Source organism: Barbus barbus (assembly GCF_936440315.1).
Source record: "Barbus barbus genome assembly, chromosome: 40".
Lineage (NCBI taxonomy): Eukaryota > Metazoa > Chordata > Actinopteri > Cypriniformes > Cyprinidae > Barbus > Barbus barbus.
Genome location: NC_136718.1, coordinates 2,768,797 through 2,795,393, shown reverse-complemented (window position 1 = coordinate 2,795,393; position 26,597 = coordinate 2,768,797).

Sequence of the window (26,597 nt, the reverse complement as noted above, 5' to 3'; positions counted from 1 at the left end):
AGATGGCACAAAAATATGGTGTAGCACTTTCCAAAACATCTGCTTTTCAAGATGCAAGTGTATATTTGCCTGATCCTTGACGCGATCGCTGGCAGCAGTGCAAAGTTGATTCTGTGCTTACTTGATCTAATATTTTATGTTTTATTTTAAATATTCTAGATTTAAGTAGCAAAACTGGCGGAAACATTCACTCTCTTTACTTACATTTCACTGCTGGTTATACTCTCTATAATTGTGTATGTGACAAATAAGTGAGAATCACTAAAAGTAATGCATATATTTTGAGACAAAGGTCTTCTTTATGATTTTTACTTTTGTTTAAGATAAAGCAACAGTTTTTAAATAACGAAAGAATATGTAAAATATGATATTTGGGGTAAAAATCGCCCCTGCTGTTGTTACTACTGTAAATCTATATTAAATTATTATGGGTTATTTTTCTTATTATGATTTTGTTTCTATTTTTTAAAATATATTTTTTTATATTAACATTTTAAGGACACTATCTTTAATGAACAACAGAAAATAGTACAAACTTTGGTAACACTTTATAATACTGTTCCATTATTAATGGATAACTACACAAGAACACATGAGTAACGCAATATTAGCTCTCTAGTAACTACTAGTAACTAACAAGAAACTCTGATTAATGTATTAGTAAGTGACCGTGCTTAATCGAAGGTGGTAGTTCACTATTAACTAATCAGTAATTATAATTTTTTCATACATCCCTAAGAACTACTGTATACTGGTTCATAATTAATATGAATAATACATAATGTATAATAAATTCTAAAGTAAAGGTCATGGTACCCCACTAGTAATGATTCAAGTATTACCACAATTTTCCGAAGGAATTACTAATTATTTGGATCAGTATTCTAAAGTGAAGGTCATGATAAGTGCCTAGTAATTACTGAAGTCATTGTAAACTTTTGAGGTTTTTGTAAGTTTTTGGTTCATTTTGCTAGATTTGGTAACACTTAAATCATTACTAGTGGGTTACCGTGATCTTCACTTTAGAATACTGATACAAATGATTAGTAATTTCTTCAGAAGGATGTAGTAACACATAAATCATTACCATCCAAAACCTTACTTATATTCAAAAGCATACAGTGACCTCAGCCATTATTAGGGAGTTATGATGCTTTTCACTTTAGAACACTGATCCAATTAATTAGTAGTTCCTTTAGAAGAATTTGATTATTCTTCAGTCATTACTTGTGGGTTACCATGATCTTCATTTTAGAATTAATTATAAATTATGCATAATTCACATTAATTATGAACTTATATATATATATCCCGGAGAACTATTAAATATTGATTAGCTAATAGTGAACTACCAGTTCAACTGAGCGCTATTACTTACTAAATCAATAATCAGAGTTTCTTGTTAGGTAATAGTAGTTACTACAATTTTAATAGTGCATTAGTCACTTGTTCCTCTGTAGTTATTCATTAACAAAGGATCAGTATTCTAAAGTGTTACTCAAACTTTTCTAAAGTGATTGTTTTGAAAAAGTATTTAGACATTTTTAAAAACGTGTGGGGTAATAGACCCCCCTTGCCAGTTTTTTTTAAACAAACTATGATTTATTTTCATACTAAATCTGTTGCTCCATTAATGTTTAGGTCTAGGGAATAGCACATTTTTTCTTAAGGTGTGCCTTTAGTCCTGTTGTAACCTATACATTTCTGTCTGTGCAAACATAAATAAATGTGCGTGTGGTTGAACCATACTTTACCTAAAAATACATACAAATAATCATGTTGCATTTCCAGTCTAACCTCATTCATCCCCTAAGCAAAATATTTTCTTTAAATATAGCTTTGAACAAAACCAGTTTAAAATACCTTGAGGCTAAGAAGAGAGAATCCATCTTAAAATTTCTGACGTAGTATATTGTAAAAAGAATGACCAAATATGTATAAAACCTGATATTCCAAGCTTGAATCTCATGGCTTGTGAACTTTCCAAGCAAGTGTTGAACCTGCAGGTTTTGTTATTAAAAAAAAATTATAAGCAATTGATTTGCTTATAATTGATACAGTTGATACAGTTTGCTTATAATTGATACAGTTAAGGACTCACCATGTTCAGACATCCATCCATGTTTCTATCCAACGTTTCTCCTCTATTGGGTCACAGAGTGCTGGAGCCTATTTCAGTCTGGCAAATAAATACTCTGGACAGGTGATTAGTCCTTCACTGGCCATGTTTTATATACTACAGAATTAGGGAGATAAATAATAATAATAATAATAATAAATTATATCGTTGTATAAATAAAACCCTCAGCATTATTATTATTATTAAAAAAAAAACACACACACAACTGTTTTTGGATCATATTTGTTGTCAGAAACATTAAATTTGTTTAATAAATACAGTAAAAATTAACATGTTCCTGTTGTCTCCACACTTTACAAACATGCATTAAATATCTGTAACAAGTATTAATTTAATTCAGAATTTGTATATGAAATTGTAAACCTAGCATCATAAACATTTAATTCATAACATCATAAATCATCATCCAGCAGTGGCATGTCATTGCAAAATAACACAAAAAACTAACAAAAAAAAAATAAAAATACTGAAATGTCCCCAAACTCCTCATAAATGTCATATTTTACAAGGACCTTAAAAAGATCAAAGCAATAGTTCAAAGCAAAAGGTCAAAAACACACAGAACAAACACACCCCATCTAAAATATTTAGGTATAAATACAGACACAACAACACTGAAAGCTTGTGCTCCAAAAACTGAAGGAAAGTATTTGTTCTTCAGAAACGAAAGAGACATTTTGGTAAGTTTATTTTATTTTTTTTAAACAGTCCATATTTTGTACATGTTATTCAAACAAAAACTAAATATATATTAATTTTTTTTTGTCTTTTTTTTCAGAATACATTGTAACAGACCAACAAAAGGATGGGGAAACCTGTCCCGTTATATGTTATAACACTGCTGTCTTTTCTTGCCAGTAAGCCACAAAGTAGATATTAAATTAATTGGGGAATAATTAAACTCACTGGTGATTGATGACGTTACTTAAATTATTTAATGTCAGGTTTGGATGTTAAATTATCTGCAGTTTTGTCAAGAACAAAGTAACTGTTTTATTTTCACTCCACCAGGTGAAATAACTGAGGCAGAAGGTAATGGCAATATAATGTAAACTTTTGTATTTTGTATTTATGACCGGCAAAATTACCACTGTTTTGGTTGAAAATGTGCTAAAGTATGATACATCACAGGTTCTTTAGAATATATTGAACATTCAAACCCTGAAGCACAAAGTACAGTCTCATCTTAAAAAATATAATAATAATAATAATAATAATAATAATTGCTGTAGTACAGCCATGTCTTGTTTCTTAAGATGTTAAAGAAAGTACATATATTCAGGGACATGTCTACATTTAGCTAACATCTACCCAAATTCCAGTTTAGCCATTAGCAATATACTGTTATATAATGAAATACACAACATTTCAATCTGTTAAATTAGAACTGTTAAATTAAACTGTTACATTTTTAAAGCGTAGGCTAACATTTTATCTGATTAATTTATTCTGATTTAATTACAAATATTGGGCTGAAACAAAATAACATTACCATAAAATTAGGCATAAAACAATACAGATAATTGTACTAGTCTGCTTCTTAGTCAGACTTACACATCTGATAAGTTAATAGTAATGTATCACATCTGATAATAATACAGGGAGAGAATTGAAAATATTTGTTTATCTTGTAGCCGCCCATGTCATTGTTGCCATGACAAATTTTAAAGTGGCAAAAATGTACTTTTACTCAATTAAATTTCCAATAAAAAATTTGTATTATATTTATTGGTGCTTGCATAAAGAAATATTTTTCATAATTGCTAATTATTACTGTCTAATAAAAGAGCAGTTTCTGCTCATCCACTATATATTCAACCATCCACCCACAATTCAAGACACTCTGTAAACAGATAGGTTGTTGATTAAATATAAAGATATATCTGTAAATGTCGTCTTTATTATGCTCCAGATGAGTAGCCAAGGCCTAGTCATGACCCTGCATCTATTGCTGCATGATAAGATTCAAATGGGACATTTCTTTGACGATTTATCACAATGTTTTATTATTTACAATGCCTTTAACAACAGCTAATTTCCTGCCTTTTGGGGCTGGAGACACGTTAAACCCATTATTGGATGATGGAAGCTCTCAAGCCATTTCCTTACAACGCCCTTTCAAATACTTCGGAAGGACATACGATCAGATCTTTGTAAGCATTTAATTTTGTAATTGTGGATGAAGGTTTAAATAAGGTTATAAAATAATTGTTACTTATTTTTAGAGCTCTTTTTCATTGTCTGATTTAGATTAAGCAGTGCAATGCATCATTCATTTTTAGTTTAGTATTTAGTTTAGTTTTTCATATGTTATTGATTTGATATCTTTTTCTCAATTTTAGGTGAACAACAATGGCCATCTAACATTTACTGAACCACTGTATTCTTACAACCCAATTCTGAAGTCTGAAAGAGACATAATTGCACCTCTGTGGACTGACCTTGACAATCGACGTGGGGGATCTATCTCCTATAGAGAGGATACAAGAACCGCTGTGCTGGCACAAGTCACGGCAGCTGTTAAGCAATACTTCCCTAACATAAGTTTTGCTGCTACATCAGCTTTTGTGGCTACCTGGGACAGGGTGCCGTACTACAGTGGTGGAGGGGTAAGACTTAAAGTAAACAATGCTTATCAGTGAATGATCTTATTTTTTTTGTAAGGTTTTAAGTGCTGTCTATTTGTGTTTTGAAGGTGGTTACCTTCCAAGTTGTTTTGGCATACAATTTTCATCGCACTTTCATCCTGATCAACTATGGTAGTATTGCTGCAACAACACAAACTTGGTTGGTAAGTGCTCTTTAAATGTTTTACAACTTGCAAAACTGAATCAAAGGAAAGGAATTGTTCTCTTCATTCAATAATTCCGCTGCTAACAAAGTAAATCTTTGGCCCAGATTTACTTGCACCAGCACAATGCATCTTTTGACATTAAATAGTACTGTCAGGAATTACTAAAGATAGACAGTGAAAACTTAGCACTGAAAAGGCATGGACACAGTTATTTTTGTGCCTGACTTTACTGAATATGCATTTGTAAGAGTTTCACGAAAGGAATGTCACACAATTTATGGCTGGAGAGTAGGCTATTAAAATGAATCATGCAATGTCATTTTCTAATGTTTGCACTCATCAAATTACTGTTTTTTGCAGCATTATTTAACTCCCAAGAAAAGCATGTCTTAAAGCAGGCGGTAATTTTTGCTACTCTTGGTAGATTGCGCTCGTCATTATGGAAATGATCTGGCTGCGTTTTTTTTTTTTTTTTCTTAATGTGTGCATTGTTAGTAAAACACCTGCATATTTTCCCCCTCTCATCAGTGATTTTATGGAATTGTGCTCTAATGCTTAGATTTGCCCTTTTGTTTTTTAAAAGGTTGCAAATTCTAAAAATTCTGTTTACTTCTACAGGCTGGTTACAACACATTGGACTCTGTTCATTCTTTCACACTTCCAGTGACCAGAACCGCAGGGCTCTCATTCAGCAGCAACATCAATGTGAATGGTAGTTGGTATTTCCGTGTTGATGGATCAGAGAACTGTAAGTCAGCATTAAAAAAAATTATATTGGTCCCACTTTATAATCGGTGTCTTTATTATGTAACCTACATGTGTCGGAAATGTTAATAGTTTGGTACAACATATTGCATTCATACTGAGTTGCAAAATTTGTGGAGAGGTTTGGTGGTTTGGAGAGGTTTAGGTATGGATTACGGTGTAGAGAAAAAGTTTCACAGTGTAATTAATTATTGATGTAACTACATAAATTAATTACAGACTTTCACAAAGTAATAACAGGAAATTGTCGTAAAATTACAAGAACAACTTTACCAGTAAATACAAAAATGCAGTTCACACAGGCAATGATGCTCCACATTTTTTCTGGTAAAGCACCATTCACACATCCATTTCAAAATACTGGTAAATTTGGTGATATGATTAACCAGAAATTACCTCTTAACGACTGTGCCTTCCAGTGTTGTGTTTGTAAGCATGGAGAGGTATATGCAGTCAGTGTTTTTGTTGATGTTTTCATTTTTGTGTCAAACGTTCACATTCATGCAGCGCTTTTGGCCCAGAGCATTGTATTAGATGACTTCAAACTGAACTACATAGTGCGGAATAAATGACGATCTGCATCAGAATGTTATGATTGTCCCAGAGTAGACGTCCTATGTTACCACGTTTTGAACTCATACATGCTCAGACTGGTAATTTTCATCCTGCATTCACACATTACCAGTAATTTACTCATAATGTTACAACTTCTCATTCCAGCAATTTACCAGGATTTTTTAAAAGGTCCCATTCACACATGATCTCTTAACGGTAATTTACAAGTAAAGACTGTATGTGTGAAAGGGGCAAATGTCACATTTTCCCTAGTGACCATTAGATTCCTACACATCGAGGAAGAAAATAGCGAAACATATTGCTGAAAATCAAATCTCTAAGCCCATTATGTTGCAGAAACTTTTCAGCTCAAACCTAACCTGTATCATTTTTGGTCCTGTAAGCTTGTTTCTTTAGCAGATAAAAGAGCGTTCAATTCTCAATTATCCTTTCCTCAGTGCCAAGTAATTTCCTTGATTCTGGGGATGGAGAAATAGTTAACCCCCCTGCTGAGGATGGAAGCTCTGATGTCATTTTCCTGCAGCAACCTTTCAAATTCTTTGGACGCACATACAATCAGATTTTTGTAAGCATTACCTTTCCCACACCAATTAAGTTACAATTTATTTATGTACTGTAAGCTTGTAACTGTAAGGTCATGTAACCCTAAACTAATTTGTTGAGATTTGAACAGATTTATGTGTGTTGAACATAACTGAATCTATTGTAGGAAATACTGTTGGGGAAAAATTGCTAATTTTGAGCGTTTTTCAACTATTTTCATTTTCCGGGTTTAGTTTAAAATCTACATCATGGCGATGTCACAAGTTGTGACGTGGAAAATAACTATAATACTATCGTACTTCGATGATGCGTCGGTGTCTTATACATATTCATGAGACTGAGTTTTCTTATCCTATGCCAAGACACTGTCTATTAATTATGAAAGGATGTGATGCTTTCCAAATCCCTTGAAAAATTTGGTCTTTAATTTTAGGTGAACAACAATGGCCATTTAACATTTACTGAGCGACTGTCTGACTACATCCCCCTGCTGAATTCTGGAAGAGACATCATTGCTCCTCTTTGGACTCGCCTTGACAATCGACGTGGGGGATCTATCTCCTATAGAGAGGATACAAGCACCGCTGTGCTGGCACAAGTCACGGCAGCTGTTAAGCAATACTTCCCTAACATACCATTTGCTGCTACATCAGCTTTTGTGGCTACCTGGGACAGTGTGCCGTACTATAATGGTGGAGGGGTAAGATTTTCCACAATCTATGATTAATAATCAAGGGTTTGTCTTGTTGTTGTGGAAGATGTTGAATGCTGTCTATTGGTGTTTTGAAGGTGGTCACTTTCCAAGTGGTTTTAGCATACAATGTTCATCGCACTTTCATCCTGATCTATTATGGAGGTGTTGCAGAAACAGGACAACATTGGCAGGTCAGTGAAGTACTGCTTCTTACACAGTGTGCATATGACAAAAAATGAGTACAAACATATAATTTATGAGGAACTGCTCATCAATGTGAAATAAGGGTTTCTTTCTCTCACTTTTTCATTCATTTTTAATTATTTTTGTATGTCATTTTCAAATGAATGAGACCATTTTTATTGACTCCTACAGGCTGGTTATAACACTGTGGACTCTGCCAGCTCTTTCACAATTCCAGCAGCCAGTGTCCCTGAACTCTCTTCTAGCAGTAATATTAATGTGACTGCTTGCTGGTCTTTTCATGTTGATGGGTCGCCAAACCGTAAGCCCATGAATTGTATTATTGTTTACAACAATATCAGGGGGAGGATTTGCTAAACTTTTGTGCCACTTGTAGCATGTTGTGCTTGAATGTAAAAAATTGAATCTTATTTACAGCTGAGCTTTACAGAGCAAATTGTATTTGAGTGTACTTTTAATGAGCTACTATGCCAAATTGTAGTGGTCTGCTGTATTCTCCACAACCTTGCACTCAAAAGTAGCCTGTGAGATGGGAGCGCTAATTTTGTGGCCATGTCGCTCTCTCCTTTGCTTATTTTGCATCAATTATGCAGTAAATTGAGTCCCCAAAACATGTGGCTCACACCAAATAAACAAAACTATTAGAGAGCACAATTAAATTTTAGTCAATTCCCTTTTAAAACTTTTAAGCAGGATAGTGTTTGCGAGCTTATGTTTCTGAGAAAAATTAAAGGATTCCTTGTCACTTACATTTGTCCTAGTGCCAGCTAATTTCCTACCTTTTGGAAAAGGAGAAATAGTAACACCCCGCTTGGATAATGGAAGCTCTGAAGCCATTACATTGCAGCAGCCTTTCAAGTTTTTTGGACATGCACACAACCAGACCTTTGTAAGTATTTTCAGATATCATTGTTTATGTCTACTTCCAAAATGAAATGTGTGTTTAGATGAGTAAAAATTGTAGTTCCCCTTCAGGAACTCGAGTTGCATCAGATTTCTGTCATTCAGCAAGCGCTCTGTATATCTGTCAGTCCGACTTTTCGTTTGTGGGTCTTATTTGGTGTTGTGTGTCAAAATAAAGCACTATGACCAAGGCCACAAGTAAAGTTAAGCATAAGGGCGATCTCGGATCACGCTTCAAGCTGTGTTCCTCCCTGCTCTCATTACATCACGAGCGGGGATACACACAGTTTGTGCGTGGTCTGCCTGGGTGCGAGGCATGCGGAGTCGGCTCTCGAGGGAGCCTGTGAGCAGCTTCCGCTACGCACGCTTCGCTCCCGGAGGGCTCTCTTCGAGAAGGGAGCCTTTGTGAGTTTTCCCCACGGTGCTGGCCCCGCGGCTGCCGAGGCAGAGCGGCGGCTGCACTCGTGGGGCTCGCAGCCTGATCTGGCAGAGGGAATGGAGACGGGTGAGTCCCTATCTTCTTTTTCGCCTGCCAGATCTGGTGCACTCTCCCTGGGTTCGGAGGCCCGTTCTGCGGTTTCTTCCCCCCGAGGTGAGGGCTCGACGCTTTGTCTCTCTTCCTCCGAGGAGGTTGAGCTGGCGAGCGTCGATGAGGATTCGCCTCCTCAATCGCCCCAGTATGAGGAGCTGTTGGATTTGGTTACTCGTGCGGTGACCAAGCTAGACATTGATTGGCCCGCCGAGAAAACATCTGAGCCCCAAAGGAACAGATTAGATGAGCGCTTTTTGCGTATGAGGCCACCACCTCCACAGACCTGCCTTTTTTCCCCGATCTCCACACCGAGGTGTCGAAATCGTGGGTTAAACCGTTTTCTTCCCGCCTCTTCGTCCCTGCATCTGATTACTACGGTAATGTGGCGGGACTGAATGAGTGCGGGTACAGAGCGATTCCACGGGCCGAATGGACGCTCGCGAGCTATCTGTCGCCTGGTGTTGCATCGTCTCTGAAGGCTCCAACTTTGCCCACCAAACCGCTACGAACTACATCTGCGTTGGTGAGCAAAGGGTATGCGGCAGCAGGTCAGGCTGGTGCGTGTCTGCACATTATGTCCGTGTTACAGGTGTACCAAGCCAAACGTCTTAGGTTACGTATATGTAACCATGGTTCCCTGAGAGGGAACGAGACACTGCGTCCTCTAGAGGTCGCTATGGGGAACTCCAACTATATTGGCCGGCGACAGCCTATGACGTCACTCCCGGTGAGACCACAGTATAAAAGGGCGTCGGGAGAAAGCGTCATCCACTTCTTCGTCTGAAGATGCATCCGAAGCATGGCCTAAAGTCTAGAGGACGCAGTGTCTCGTTCCCTCTCAGGGAACCATGGTTACATACGTAACCTAAGACGTTCCCTATCAAGGGAACTTCGAACTGCGTCCTCTAGAGGTCGCTATGGGGAACGATATACCCACGCCGCCATGCTGAGGGAAGTGCATGCCATACCAAAGGCGAGCACTAAGCATCAACTCTTATCAAAAGATAAAGGAGTTGTCCCTGGGATGAATTGACGGCTGTCAGTGACATTATCCCCTTCGGCCAAAGGCCTGAGTTTCATACCCCGGAACTTACCTGATAGAGGCCGGACCTCCTGGACCTAGGGTAAAACTCAAGGCTTGGAATCAGAAAGAAGGATTCCTTTAAGGGGATACGACCAAGCGCTTAGGATAGTAACTAAGCCTGGCCTGTTACCCAGGGGCTACTGCTTGCTCAAGAGCTCGCTGAAGGAACTGTATCAACAGATCCTTAGTAGTAGCCCCCGTTCAAATAGTATCACTGAGGATACATAGGTAGAGTGGGGCCCAAGGAGACCGGGGCCTATCCAATTCAAAAAATGGGACGAAGCCTCAGCGCGTAACCCATACCATAGACGATTTTTAGAAAAGACCACAAAACACTCGGTGTGCGATCTTACCACAGTGTGGCTTTCAGAAAGTGCACAAAGACTAGCGTGCGCACTTACCATAACATGGATTTATAAACATCGTTCTTTTCAAATGCTCTGGAGGGAGCAGCATGCTCAAAAGTAACCCTCTATAGCGAGGGGAGCAATGCTAGCTCTACCAAGACAAAGCTCTTGAGAGCAGAGAACTTAACCCTCAGCATGAGAGGGGCTCAGACGCTCAGACAGGAGTGGGATGCTCATATGTAACCCTCTATAAAGAGGAGAGCAATGCTAGTTCTACCAAAAACAGAGCTCTAGAGAGCGGAGAACTTAACTCTCAGTTCATGAGAGGATACTAGCACATACGTGAGTAGAGTGGGGCCCAAGGTGAAAACCGGGGCCTAACCGACTCAAAGAATGGGACGAAGCCTCAGCGCGTAACCCATACCATACAGGATTTTTAGAAAAAGACCGCAAAACACTTGGCGTGCGATCTTACCACAGCGTGGCTTTCAGAAAGTGCCCAGAGACTAGCGTGCGCACTTACCATAATCATGGATTTGAAAAAACGTAACTCTCTATCAGATGCTCTCTGGAGGGAGCAGCATGCTCATAGTCAAAAGTGACCCTCTAAGAGAGGGGAGCAATGCTATCTCGACCAACAAAGAGAGCTTGTGAGGGAGCAGCATGCTCAAAAGTAACCCTCTATAGCGAGGGGAGCAATGCCAGCTCTACCAAGACAGAGCTCTGGAGAGCGGAGAACTTAACTCTCAACGTGAGAGGGCACTCATATGCCCAGAAGGGAGCGGCATGCTCATATGTAACCCTCTATAAAGAGGAGAGCAATGCTAGCTCTACCAAAAACAGAGCTAGAGAGCGGAGAACTTAACTCTCAGTTCATGAGAGGATATTAGCACATACGTGAGTAGAGTGGGGCCCAAGGTGAAAACCGGGGCCTAACTGACTCAAAGAATGGGACGAAGCCTCAGCGCATAACCCATACCGTACATGATTTTTAGAAAAGACCGCAAAACACTTGGTGTGCGATCTTACCACAGCGTGGCTTTCAGAAAGTGCCCAGAGACTAGCGTGCGCACTTACCATAATCATGGATTTGAAAATTCGATTCTCCAAATGCTCTAGAGGGAGCAGCATGCTCATAAGTGATCCTCAAATGAGGGGAGCGATGCTAGCTCTACCAAGCCATAGCTCTGAAGAGCGAAAACCTCTGGATAGCGGAAAAACTCAACTCTCAGCATGAGAGGATACTCAGCACATACATGAGTAGAGTGGGGCCTAAGGTAAAAACCGAGGCCTAACCAACTCAAAGAATGGGACGAAGCCTCAGCACGTAACCCATACCATACAGGATTTTTAGAAAAAAACGCAAAACACTTGGTGAGCGATCTTACCACAGCGTGGTTTTTAGAAAAATGCACAGAGACTAGTTCAAGTTGAAGTTGAGCTTTATTGTCATTCCGCTACATGTGGGGACATACAGTGGAACGAAATATATACAACAATGAAGTAAAGAACACTATAAACCTATACACTACTAACAGATTTAACTATAAGTATACTATATATAAGTATTTACCCTATACAAACTAAAAGAATAAAGGATAAAAATACAACTATACGAATGCTTCACATAAATATTACCCTATACAAACTAAAAAATAGAAGATAAAAAATACAAACTATACGAATGCTTCACAAATACTGTACATGTGCAAAGAGAGACATTTGAGTCAGCAGCTGGTTGGGGAACAGTGCAGGATGATTTGTAGTGCATGAGCATGTAAACATACATATATTGCTGAGTCTTATGTGAGATTGTGCACACGCAGCAGTGTGTGTAAGTGTCCATAGTGCACATAGTGTAAAGTGTAACTTACCGTGTGCACTTACCATAACATGGATTTAAATAACATTTCTCTCTATCAGATGCTCCCTGGGGGGAGCAGCATGCTCATAGGTGACCCTCTATCGAGAGAGTAGCAATGCCAGCTCGACCAACAACGAGAGCTCGTGAGGGAGCAGCATGCTCATAAGAGACCCTACATAGTGAGGGGAGCCATGCTAGCTCTACCAAGAAAAAGCTCTGGAGAGCGGAGAACTTAACTCTCAGCATGAGAGGGAACTCAGAGAGGATACTCAGCACATATACAAGTAGAGTGGGGCCCAAGGAGAAAACGGGCCTAACCAACTCAAAGAATGGGCACGAAGCCGCAGCGCGTAACCCATACCATACAGGATTTTAGAAAATACCGCAAAACACTTGGTGTGCGATTTTACCACAGCGTGGTTTTTAGAAAAGTGCACAGAGACTAGCGTGTGCACTTACCAAATATGGATTTTAGAAACCGTATTGTCAGATGTTCTCTGGAGGGAGCAGGATGTTCATAGAAGACCCTCCAAATGAGGGGAACAATGCTAACTCTACCAAGAAAGAGCTCTGGAGAGCGGATAACTCAACTCTCAACATGAGAGGTAACTCAGACACTCAGAAGGGAGCGACACGATCATAAGTGACCCTCTAAATAAGGGGAGCGATGCCAGCTCACCCAACAAAGAGAGCTCAGAAAGGGAGCAACATGCTCATAAAGAGCAATGCTAGCTCGACCAACTATGAGAGCAACCTGACAAGGAGGCCTAGTTTAGAAAGGCCTGACGTGCTGAGGTTTCTGAATAACGGAGCTCTGAGAGCGGAGACTCGACTCTCACATGAGAGGAAACTCGGACGCTCAGCAGGGAGCGGCATGCTCATAGGCAACCCTCTAAGTGAGGGGAGCAGTGCCAGCTGGACCAACAGGGTAGAGCTCGGAGGGGTACAGCAGCAACGAGGATCAGGTTGTTAAGTAACAAAGCTCTGTGAGCGGAACTCTACTTACAGCAAAAGAGGGAACTCACACGCTCATACAAGAGCAGTATACTAAAGGTGACCCTCAACAGCGAGGGGAGCAAAAACTAGCTCTACCATGATAAAACTCTAGAGAGCGGAGAATCTACTCTCAGCATGAGAGCTCAGACACTCAGGAGGGAGCGGCATGCTCATAAATAACCCTCCATATTCTAGGCGAGGGGAGCAAAGCCAGCTCGACCTACAAACCGAGGGATACCTAACAACCCGAACAAGCTGCTGGAAATAGTATCAGGGTAATAGGTAGCTGAACAGAAGGCAACAAGGGGTCAGGGAAACTGCTGCTTAAAACCCTAATAAGGGTGAGCAGTTCTAACCTAAACCTCTATGCACCTATCATGGCCTCGTTTGAAGAACAAAAGGGCCAGACTAGAAAATGCTGCTCCTCAGAGCCAAAGCATTGTAATAAAGTTGCTCAGCACTACACCTGATACCAGCCTGCAGTACTGGAAGAAGGTTAGTTTGAATGGTATAAAACACACATACCTTGTCGCCGTGTAACACTAGCGACGGACGCGTACCTCACTCAAACACTTCCTCCCAGACCTAAGAGATCACCATGTGTTGGTACATAAATACATGGTCTCGTACATAAACCGCCAAGGAGGTCTGCGGTCGCGACCCTTGTACAAGCTGGCACACCACCTCCTTGTGTGGTCCCCTCCTCTCATTAAGAGCAGTACACATTCCTGGGCATCTCAATGTGGGAGCAGACGTTCTGTCGAGACAGGGGCCGAGGCCCGGGGAATGGATGCTTCACCCCGAGGTGGTGAAGTAGATATGGAGAGTTTTTGGCCAGGCTCAGGTGGAGCTGTTTGCGATTATAGAGTCAGCTCAATGTCCCCTCTGGTTTTCTCTGATTCCTCCAGCTCCTCTGGGACTGGATGCTATGGTGCAGACTTGGCCGAGGCTTCGTCTGTACGCTTTTCCCCCTATTGTTCTGCTCCCAGGAGTTCTGGCGAGAGTGATGAGGTCAGTCTACTACTGGTAGCGCCATTCTGGCCGGGCCGAGTATGGTTCTCGGACCTGGGGCCGGATTCACGAAACATTCTTAAGAAGAAATTTCTTCTTAACTGCCATTTTCTTCTTATTTTTTAACTTAAGAAAAAAGTTAAGAATATTTTGTATTCCCAAGCATTCTTCTAAAGAATATTCTTATCTTTTTTCTTAAGATTGTTCTTAAGACAAAAATTAAGAAGAATTCAAATTCTTGAAAAGAATCTTCTTAAAAATCATTGTAAATAACTTCTTAAATTTAGGACAGCCCCAGACTTGTCTTAAATCCAAAACAGTAAGAATTATTTAATGAATTTATTGGGTTATTTAAAAATAATTGTTATATTTAAGCATTACAACAACGTTAGCTACATATAGCCTAATACATAGTATGACTAGTAATAGCGATGTGCGTGAGTTTTCTGAAGCGACAGCGATGACTGATAATGTAAACAATGATCGGTCATGATTAGCCTGTGTGTGACACTACTGTTTGCTAACTTCAAAACTCAGTAGCAACTCTACAAAAACGAGTAAGATAGGTAACTTTAACTGGACGCTATTATTTTAGCTTATAAATACGACAATCTTTGGCAGTATGCAGCGCATATGACTGTGTAACGCGGATACACATACCGGAAGCGTTCACTCGGATGAGAGCAAAAACACAGCACTACAAAACTGAATGAAACAGATCGCTGTGGCTTGAGACAGGCTGTTCAAAAACATGCCACATTAAAAATGTAAAGCTGAGCGCCAGTCAAAATCGCGACAAAAAAAGTGTGCGTGCTTACTATGATTATTAGGGTAATCTGCAGGAAGCGCAAAAAGACAATAAAGAGTTTAGACTGTCATTTTCTTCTTAAGAAAAAAATTAAGATGTTCTTAAGAATATATTTGAGAACTTATTAAGATTTTTTCAAGAATTGCACTTAAGAACATTCTTACGAAATTCGTATAATTTATCTTAAGAAATTTCTTAACTTATTTCTTAAGAATGTTTCATGAATCCGGCCCCAGATTTCTCTCCTCGACGGCACTCCATGGGAGATTCCCGTCAGGAGAGATCTCCTCTCACAGGCGGGGGGCACTATCGTCCACCCTCGCCCAGAGCTTTGGAAGCTGTGGGTGTGGCCCCTGAGGGGGCACAGCTCATAGCCTCCGGTCTCTCAACCGAGGTTGTCGAGACCATCCTCCAATCTAGAGCTCCATCTACGAGGAAACTGTACGCCCTGAAGTGGAGACTCTTCACTTCATGGTGTGGAGACCGCCAGCTCGACCCAGTTAACTGCCCGATTGGTACTGTTCTGGAGTTTCTGCAGGCCTGTTTCTCCGCAGGGTTAACCCACTCCACCATTAAGGTGTACATGGCTGCCATTGCGGCCTACCACGTTCCTGTCAGTGGTCAGTCAGTGGGCAGACACCCCCTGGTTACACGTTTCCTCCGCGGTGCGCTGAGGCTGATGCTGCCAGTACGTTCTCGTGTCCCCACGTGGGACCTGGCTGTGGTTCTAGATGCTCTTTGCAAAGCTCCCTTTGAGCCCATTGAGGAGATATCTGATAGACTCCTCACCATTAAGACTGCCTTTCTTCTGGCTATTTCCTCTCTGAAGAGAGTTGGTGATTTACAGGCCCTTTCTGTGTCCCCTATCTATCTTGACTTTGCGCCCGGTATGGCCAAAGTTTTTCTCTACCCCCGAGCGGGGTATGTACCTAAGGTTCCCTCTGGGGTACCACAACCCGTCGTACTTCAGGCCTTCTGTCCTCCTCCCTTCAGGGAGCCCGACCGGCAGAAGCTTAATTGTATGTGTCCAGTGCGAGCACTGGGCACGTACATCCACAGAGCTGCCCTGTGGAGAAAGGCGGACCAACTGCTAGTGTGCTATGGTCCTCCTAAGAGGGGTCTTCCTGCTACTAAGCAGACCCTCAGTAGGTGGATAGTGGATGCTATCAATATCGCCTATGAGTCCTCTCAGCTCCCCTCGCCGATGGGAGTCAGAGCTTACTCAACCCGAGGTGTGGCGGCCTCCAAGGCCTTCCTAGCAGGTGTGTCTATGCAGGACATCTGCAATGCTGCTGGGTGGTCCACGCCCCTCACTTTTGTAAGGTTTTATGACCTCGACATTCGAGCCGCTCCGGGCTCTTCTGTCCTTTCATCCTAGTCACACTAGGCAGGACCTTGTCAGTCTGGCGGCGTGGGTATCTCGTTCCCAAAGCATATCTGACGCAGCTTGAGTTCCTGAAGGGGAACGTCTCAGGTTACGCTTGTAACCATGGTTTCCCGAAGGGAACAAGACGCTGCGTCTCGAGGCCATTCCTCCGGCATCCCTGCCAGCGCTTGCTTCATTCCTAGAAGCTGAAGCCGGCTCCACCTCACGTGATTTTATAGCTTCCTGGTCGTGACGTCACCTGCCCGTGACGCCTCGCCCCTTCCATTGGACTATTGTACTGATAATTCAGAGCACGGTCACGCTGAAGGCGTTCCCAAAACGTATCTGACGCAGCGTCTCGTTCCCTTCGGGGAACCATGGTTTCATGCGTAACCTGAGATGCTTTACTTTATTCAGATGTTTCTATCTTCATGTATGAGTTTATGCAAATGGGGAATTCAAATTGTCTAATTCCACCTCTTAATTCTCTCACCATATCTTTCCCTTCACAACACATGCAAATGTTTTGCCCTAAACTTTAGGTCAACAACAATGGACATCTAACGTTTATTGAGCGACTGTCCGACTACATCCCCCTGCTGAATTCTGGAAGAGACATAATAGCTCCTCTCTGGACTCACCTTGACAACAGGCTTGGTGGAACTATCTCCTACAGAGAAGATACAAGCAGTGCTGTACTGGCACTAGCCACTGCAGCTATTGACCAATACTTCCCTAACATAACCTTTGCCGCTACATCGGCTTTTGTCGCTACCTGGGACAGTGTACCATACCACAGTGGTGAAGGGGTAAGATTGACTTGCTGTTTTTCAATTAACTAATGTTGTCCTGAGAAAGGTTTTTCATGCTTTCTCTTGCTATTTTGAAGGTGGTTACTTTCCAAGTGGTTTTAGTCTCCAATGTCCATCGTTCTTTCATCCTCATCAATTATGGAGATATTGCAGAGACAGAACAAAAGTGGCTGGTGAGTGGGGAAAGGCCCATGTAAACTTTATGAATGATTCAAATGACAAGTAATTGCCCTTGCCTCTCTTCGTACTTTACATTCTACCAAAAGGCAGTTATATCTGGAACAAGCTGAGGACCTAACAATTCATTTTTATTTCTACAGGCTGGTTACAACACATTGGACTCTGTCCATTCTTTCACAGTTCCAGTGACCAGTGCCCCAGAGCTCTCATCCAGCAGCAATATCAATGTGAACGGTCGCCGCTCTTTCCATGTTGATGGCTCACCGCTCTGTAAGCCAATGCAACCAGAAGCTCAAGCTTAATCTGCATTATTTGTGGGCTTGTTTCTTCAGCAGAACCAGAAAGTTCATTCTCAACTGTCCTTTCCGTAGTGCCAAGTAATTTTCTCGCCCCTGGGGATGGAGAAATAATCAACCCCCCTGCTGAGGATCGGAGCTCCGATGTCATTTTCTTGCATCAGCCTTTCAAATACTTTGGACGCACATACAATCAGATCTTCGTAAGCATTATATTTTCCGCACCATGTTATTTATGTACTGTATATCTCTTCATAAATTCCCATTAAGGTGTCATGAAACGCTATACTAAATTTGAACAGAGAGTTGTACAGATTTATGTGTTTTAAACATAATTTAAGACAATGTTGTCATTTGATAGCTATTGTAGGAAATATTATAGGGAAAAAACAGGTTCATTTTGAGTTTTTTGTATGCTATTTTCATCTTCCGGGTGTATAATCTACATTATTGCGTTGAAGGCAAATGACAGCAGTACTAAACTATTTTGATGATGAGTCATTTTCTCATAATTATTCAGTTTCAGTTTATGTATTTATACAGTACATTTAATGCAACCACTGTTGCCCAAAGTGCTTCAAAATCACTAATAACAAATGTAGCTCAAAATCACTAATAAAAAAAAGCACAAATAAAAAGGACAGAAATAAAGAGAGCAATACACAAAGTCACAGCAAAGGTAAACATTCAAAAACAACCCATCATGAAGACGCCCAAAAAGTCTTTAAAAGTTATGATTTTAACGTGTCCTTAAATTTTGGTTGTGACTTTACTGACCTTACAGAAAGGAAAAATAAACAAAATGATTTGTGGAAGTCAAAAACAACTTAATTGGACGTACTCTGGAATAATAAGTGATAGAAAAACATTTCTTTCAGAGATTGAGCAAAGAAATGCTCATACATAACTGAAATAACATAGGAAATTAATATGGGTAATTTTAGGTCCATGTTGTGCATAGGAAGGGTAGTGACACAAAAAAGATTTGTATTCAAAAAGTAAGAAAGAATAAATAAAAATAAGGATTTGTGATGATCAAAAACAAGTTAATTTGAGGAATTCCTGGAATTCTGAATGATGAAATTTGTTCAGGTCACTTGCAAGAACACTAGTCATCATCAAATAGTTTAGTTTGTCATTGATGCTGAGAAGCTCAGCCATGCCTCCATCCTCCAGTACTAGTTATTTTCTTAATAGATTATTACTGAGGAGATTTACTAAAGACAGGCAAGTTGTGTTTCCAATGTCCTCTGAAGTGTATCCATCTCTATCTGCAGTGGCTAACAGTATGATGAAAGTGGTATTATCTCATTGACTTGACTTTGCTGATTCTAGTAGTCACTGTACCTCAAGTGCATGTATTGCTCAATCAGTTTTGTTGTACCAGTTCACTCTACTTCTTCACAATGCTGCTTGTCTTGTAGGTAGTGCAAGTATGAATGTTATAGGGTGGGGTTCTGCTGATCGAAAAGATGATCTACCGTATAAACATCCCAGAGAGGCCTCCAAAATTTTGGATTACTCCTTTAACTTGACAGTAAATGAGAGAGAAAAGAGTTTGTGGTTGCCCAAGTGGTCCTCTTTGTTGTCTTTAATAAATATCATATCCCATTAAAACTTAAGTAAATAATAAAATCACAGTAGTCATAAACATGTTGAAACAAAATAAAATACATAGGTACTTAAATCAAATCACAGTAAACAAATAAATACATAACCAAATGTACAAAAATGTTCTAAACCTACTGTAAATCAATAGTTTGAGATAAAATGTAATAAATTTAACTAACCTTGAGAGTAACTGAAAGAGACAAGAGTTAGTCGTTGCCCAAGCAATCCTCTTTGTTGTCTGAAGATGCATGGTAACTCTACTCTCTCAACTGCCCGCCAGAATTTGGAAAATGCAGCTGGACTGTTCAGCGCAAACTCATTATAACACATTAAAGTTATTAAAAAAAAAAAAATATATATATATATATATATACACATGTTAATATAAATAGACATATGTAGACACAAAACAAACAAATGGGTTACGCTTTATTTCGATAGTCCACTTTAGACATTCTGCTAACTATAAGTAACTTTGTAACTACATGTCAACTGCATACATGTCTACTACCTCTCAGAGTAGACTGTAAGGTTAGGTTTAGGGTTAGTAGAATAAGTTGACATATACTTGCAAAGTTTCTCATAATCAGTATGTTGTATGTTGTGGACCCATCAAAATAAAGTGCTAGAAGATATTAAGCAGACAGTTTACTAATAATCTAATGACTGCTAGTTGACATGTAGTTGACATGTAGTTGAAAAATTACTTACTGTTAGTAGAACGTCTAAAGTGGACTATCAAAATAAAGTGTTACCAACAAATGCTTTGTTTTCAATACTTTCTGCAATACTGTCTCAGTACTATGATAATACTTAAACCCTAATGGAAAGACCTAGGCAACGGAATTAGAAATCAAGTGGGCCAGGAGCTTTTTAAAAAACACTTTTTCTAAAACCTAAGATAATTTTACATTGGCCTAAAATTACCTGGCTCATTAATTAAAATATATGGCTGATTTAACAAAGGCGTGATGTTTAAAATCTGCTGGACAAATGCCCTGACTAAGATATTTGTTTATTAAATTTTAAATACTAGTACCAACACTATCAAAAATCTGTTTAAACAAATGATGTAGCATACCATCACCCATAGAGAAAGTTATTATTCATGTTTTCTTAATTATTTATGAAAACTTGATGCTGTCCAAATCCCTTTTGAAAATTTTGATATTTAATTTTAGGTGAACAACAATGGCCACATAACATTTACTGAGCAACTGTCCGACTACATCCCCCTGTTGAATTCTGAAAGAGACATCATTGCTCCACTTTGGACTCGCCTTGACAATCGACGTGGGGGATCTATCTCCTATAGAGAGGATACAAGCACTGCTGTGCTGGCACAAGTCACGGCAGCTGTTAAGCAATACTTCCCTAACATACCATTTGCTGCTACATCAGCTTTTGTGGCTACCTGGGACAGTGTGCCGTACTATAATGGTGGAGGGGTAAGACTTTCCACAATCTATGATTAATAATCAACGCTCGGTCTTGTTGGTTTGCATGGTGTTTAATGATGTCTGTCGGTGTTTTGAAGGTGGTCACTTTCCAAGTGGTTTTAGCGTACAATGTTCATCGCTCTTTCATCCTGATCTATTATGGAGATGTTGCAGAAACAGGACAGGCTTGGCAGGTGAGTGAAGTACTGCTTCTTTTACATTGTAAAAATTGTTAAAAATAAACACAAGCATGCAGTTTATAAGGAATTGCCCATGTATGTGGAAGAAGCGTTTCTTTCTCTGTTTTCATTCAATTCTTTTTGTGTTTTACTTCATCTATCTATCTATCTATCTATCTATCTATCTATCTATCTATCTATCTATCTATCTATCTATCTATCTATCTATCTATCTATCTATCTATCTATCTATCCATCTATCTATCTATCTATCTATCTATCTATCTATCTATCTATCTATCTGTCTATCTATCTATTAACCAATGACATCATGTTTTATTTACCCGTACAGGCTGGTTATGACACTGTGGACTCTGCCAATTCTTTCACAATTCCAGCAGCCAGTGTCCCTGAACTCTCTTCTAGCAGTAATATCGATGTGACTGCTTGTTGGTCTTTCCACGTTGATGGGTCGCCAAACCGTAAGCCCAAAACTAGCATCATTGTTTATAACTAGATTCTCGGGGGGAATTGGCTAAACATTTGTGCCACGTTTAGTAGCATTTCCTGCTTTAATGCAAAAACCTGGATATGATTTACAGTTCAGCTTCATTTGACGTAGTATATTTGAGAACACTTTCGGCCTTTTAATAAGCCAATTCAGGTGCTGGATGCAGAGGGTGAGTCATACTAAGCAATTGCAGAAAAGTCTGCCATATTGTAGTGGTCTGCTGCTTTCTCCACAACCTTGCACTCAATAGCAGCCTACAAGCTGGGTGACTGCCCTGGGCAAATTCTGATCAGCGCTAACTTTGTGGCCCATGATGCTCTAACTGCCTTACTGTACTTATGTTGCATGCTGTGAATCGGGTCCCAAAAACCTGTGGCTCCCACCAGAATAAACAACACTATTAGAGAGCACAATTCAATCTTAGTCATTTCCCCTTTGAAATTTTAAGCAGGGTAGTGTTTGCAAGCTTATGTTTCTGAGAAAAGTTAAAGGATTCCTTGTCACTTACATTTTTCCTAGTGCCAGCTAATTTCCTACCTTTTGGAAAAGGAGAAATAGTAACACCCCGTTTGGATAATGGAAGCTCTGAAGCCGTTACAATGCAGCAGCCTTTCAAGTTTTTTGGACGCACACACAACCAGACCTTTGTAAGTATTTTCAGTTGTAGTTGACCTTATTTAAATGCACATCATATATCTAATTGCATTGGAAATGACAAGTGTCTTAAAATGACTAAAACTAGTAGCTTTACTTTGTTCAGACGTTTCTCTCTTTATCTACAAGTTTTTTCAAATGTGAAATTCAGAGGACTCTTGATTCGTAGCATTAACCAGAAGGAATTGGGACTAATTCTACCTCTTCCTTCTGTCACCTAATTTTTCCCTTCACCACACATGCAAATGTTTTGCCTTAAATTTTAGGTCAACAACAATGGCCATCTAACATTTACTGAGTCACTGTCCGACTACATCCCCCTGCTGAATTCTGGAAGAGACATAATAGCTCCTCTCTGGACTCACCTTGACAACAAGCTTGGTGGAACTATCTCCTACAGAGAAGATACAAGCAGTTCTGTACTGGCACTAGTCACTGCAGCTATTGACCAATACTTCCCTAACATAACCTTTGCCGCTACATCGGCTTTTGTCGCTACCTGGGACAGTGTACCATACCACAGTGGTGAAGGGGTAAGATTGACTTGCTGTTTTTCAATTAACTAATGTTGTCCTGAGAAAGGTTTTTCATGCTTTCTATTGCTATTTTGAAGGTGGTTACTTTCCAAGTGGTTTTAGTCTCCAATGTCCATCGTTCTTTCATCCTCATCAACTATGGAGACATTGCAGAGACAGAACAAATGTGGATGGTAAGTGACGACAGGCGTCTGTAAACATTATGAATGAAACAAATGACAAAGAATTGCCCTTGCCTCTCTTCGTACTTTACATACTACCAAAAGGCAGTTATATCTGGAACATGCTGAGGACCTAACAATTAATTTTTATTTCTACAGGCTGGTTACAACACATTGGACTCTGTCCATTCTTTCACAGTTCCAGTGACCAGTGCTCCAGAGCTCTCATCCAGCAGCAATATCAATGTGAACGGTCGCCGCTCTTTCCATGTTGATGGCTCACCGCTCTGTAAGCCAATGCAACCAGAAGCTCAAGCTTAACCTGTACCATTTGTGAGCTTGTTTCTTCAACGGAACAAGGGAATTCATTTTCAATTCTCCTTTCCTCAGTACCGAGTAATTTCCTCGCTTCTGGGGATGGAGAAATAATCAACCCCCCTGCTGAGGACGGGAGCTCCAATGTCATTTTCTTGCAGCAGCCTTTCAAATTCTTTGGACGCACATACAATCAGATCTTCGTAAGCATTACCTTTCCCACACCATTTAAATTACAATTTATTTATATTCTCATCATTTCTTCAAAATTGCCTATAATATATTGTCAAATAATTGTGGTCCTGGATTTTAGGTGAACAACAACGGCTTCCTAACGTTTACCGAGCCGCTTTCTGCCTACAACCCCATTCTGGATTCCGGAAGAGACATCATTGCTCCTCTTTGGACTCGCCTTGACAATCGACGTGGGGGATCTATCTCCTATAGAGAGGAGACAAGCACCGCTGTGCTGGCACAAGTCACGGCAGCTGTTAAGCAATACTTCCCTAACATACCATTTGCTGCTACATCAGCTTTTGTGGCTACCTGGGACAGTGTGCCGTACTATAATGGTGGAGGGGTAAGATTTTCCACAATCTATGATTAATAATCAAAGCTCGGTCTTGTTGGTTTGCATGGTGTTTAATGATGTCTGTCGGTGTTTTGAAGGTGGTCACTTTCCAAGTGGTTTTAGCGTACAATGTTCATCGCTCTTTCATCCTGATCTATTATGGAGATGCTGCAGAAACAGGACAGGCTTGGCAGGTGAGTGAAGTACTGCTTCTTTTACATTGTAAAAATTGTTAAAAATAAACACAAGCATACAGTTCATAAGGAATTGCCCATGTATGTGGAAGAAGCGTTTCTTTCTCTGTTTTCATTCAATTCTTTTTGTGTTTTACTTCATCTATCTATCTATCTATCTATCTATCTATCTATCTATCTATCTATCTATCTATCTATCTATCTATCTATTAACCAATGACATCATGTTTTATTTTCCCGTACAGGCTGGTTATATCACTGTGGACTCTGCCAATTCTTTCACAATTCCAGCAGCCAGTGTCCCTGAACTCTCTTCTAGCAGTAATATCGATGTGACTGCTTGTTGGTCTTTCCACGTTGATGGGTCGCCAAACCGTAAGCCCACAACTAGCATCATTGTTTATAACTAGATTCTCAGGGGGGAATTGGCTAAACATTTGTGCCACGTTTAGTAGCATTTCCTGCTTTAATGCAAAAACCTGGATATGATTTACAGTTCGGCTTCATTTGACGTAGTATATTTGAGAACACTTTCGGCCTTTTAATAAGCCAATTCAGGTGCTGGATGCAGAGGGTGAGTCATACTAAGCAATTCCAAAAAAGTCTGCCATATTGTAGTGGTCTGCTGCTTTCTCCACAACCTTGCACTCAATAGCAGCCTGCAAGCTGGGTGACTGCCCTGGGCAAATTCTGATCAGCGCTAACTTTGTGGCCCATGATGCTCCAACTGCCTTACTGTACTTATGTTGCATGCTGTGAATCGGGTCCCAAAAACCTGTGGCTCCCACCAGAATAAACAACACTATTAGAGAGCACAATTCAATCTTAGTCATTTCCCAGAATTTTAAGCAGGGTAGTGTTTGCAAGCTTATGTTTCTGAGAAAAGTTAAAGGATTCCTTGTCACTTACATTTTTCCTAGTGCCAGCTAATTTCCTACCTTTTGGAAAAGGAGAAATAGTAACACCCCGTTTGGATAATGGAAGCTCTGAAGCCGTTACAATGCAGCAGCCTTTCAAGTTTTTTGGACGCACACACAACCAGACCTTTGTAAGTATTTTCAGTTGTAGTTGACCTTATTTAAATGCACATCATATATCTAATTGCATTGGAAATGACAAGTGTCTTAAAATGACTAAAACTAGTAGCTTTACTTTGTTCAGACGTTTCTCTCTTTATCTACAAGTTTTTTCAAATGTGAAATTCAGAGGACTCTTGATTCGTAGCATTAACCAGAAGGAATTGGGACTAATTCTACCTCTTCCTTCTGTCACCTAATTTTTCCCTTCACCACACATGCAAATGTTTTGCCTTAAATTTTAGGTCAACAACAATGGCCATCTAACATTTACTGAGTCACTGTCCGACTACATCCCCCTGCTGAATTCTGGAAGAGACTTAATAGCTCCTCTCTGGACTCACCTTGACAACAAGCTTGGTGGAACTATCTCCTACAGAGAAGATACAAGCAGTGCTGTACTGGCACTAGTCACTGCAGCTATTGACCAATACTTCCCTAACATAACCTTTGCCGCTACATCGGCTTTTGTCGCTACCTGGGACAGTGTACCATACCACAGTGGTGAAGGGGTAAGATTGACTTGCTGTTTTTCAATTAACTAATGTTGTCCTGAGAAAGGTTTTTCATGCTTTCTATTGCTATTTTGAAGGTGGTTACTTTCCAAGTGGTTTTAGTCTCCAATGTCCATCGTTCTTTCATCCTCATCAACTATGGAGACATTGCAGAGACAGAACAAATGTGGATGGTAAGTGACGACAGGCGCCTGTAAACATTATGAATGAAACAAATGACAAAGAATTGCCCTTGCCTCTCTTCGTACTTTACATACTACCAAAAGGCAGTTATATCTGGAACATGCTGAGGACCTAACAATTAATTTTTATTTCTACAGGCTGGTTACAACACATTGGACTCTGTCCATTCTTTCACAGTTCCAGTGACCAGTGCTCCAGAGCTCTCATCCAGCAGCAATATCAATGTGAACGGTCGCCGCTCTTTCCATGTTGATGGCTCACCGCTCTGTAAGCCAATGCAACCAGAATCTCAAGCTTAACCTGTACCATTTGTGAGCTTGTTTCTTCAACGGAACAAGGGAATTCATTTTCAATTCTCCTTTCCTCAGTACCGAGTAATTTCCTCGCTTCTGGGGATGGAGAAATAATCAACCCCCCTGCTGAGGACGGGAGCTCCAATGTCATTTTCTTGCAGCAGCCTTTCAAATTCTTTGGACGCACATACAATCAGATCTTCGTAAGCATTACCTTTCCCACACCATTTAAATTACAATTTATTTATATTCTCATCATTTCTTCAAAATTGCCTATAATATATTGTCAAATAATTGTGGTCCTGGATTTTAGGTGAACAACAACGGCTTCCTAACGTTTACCGAGCCGCTTTCTGCCTACAACCCCATTCTGGATTCCGGAAGAGACATCATTGCTCCTCTTTGGACTCGCCTTGACAATCGACGTGGGGGATCTATCTCCTA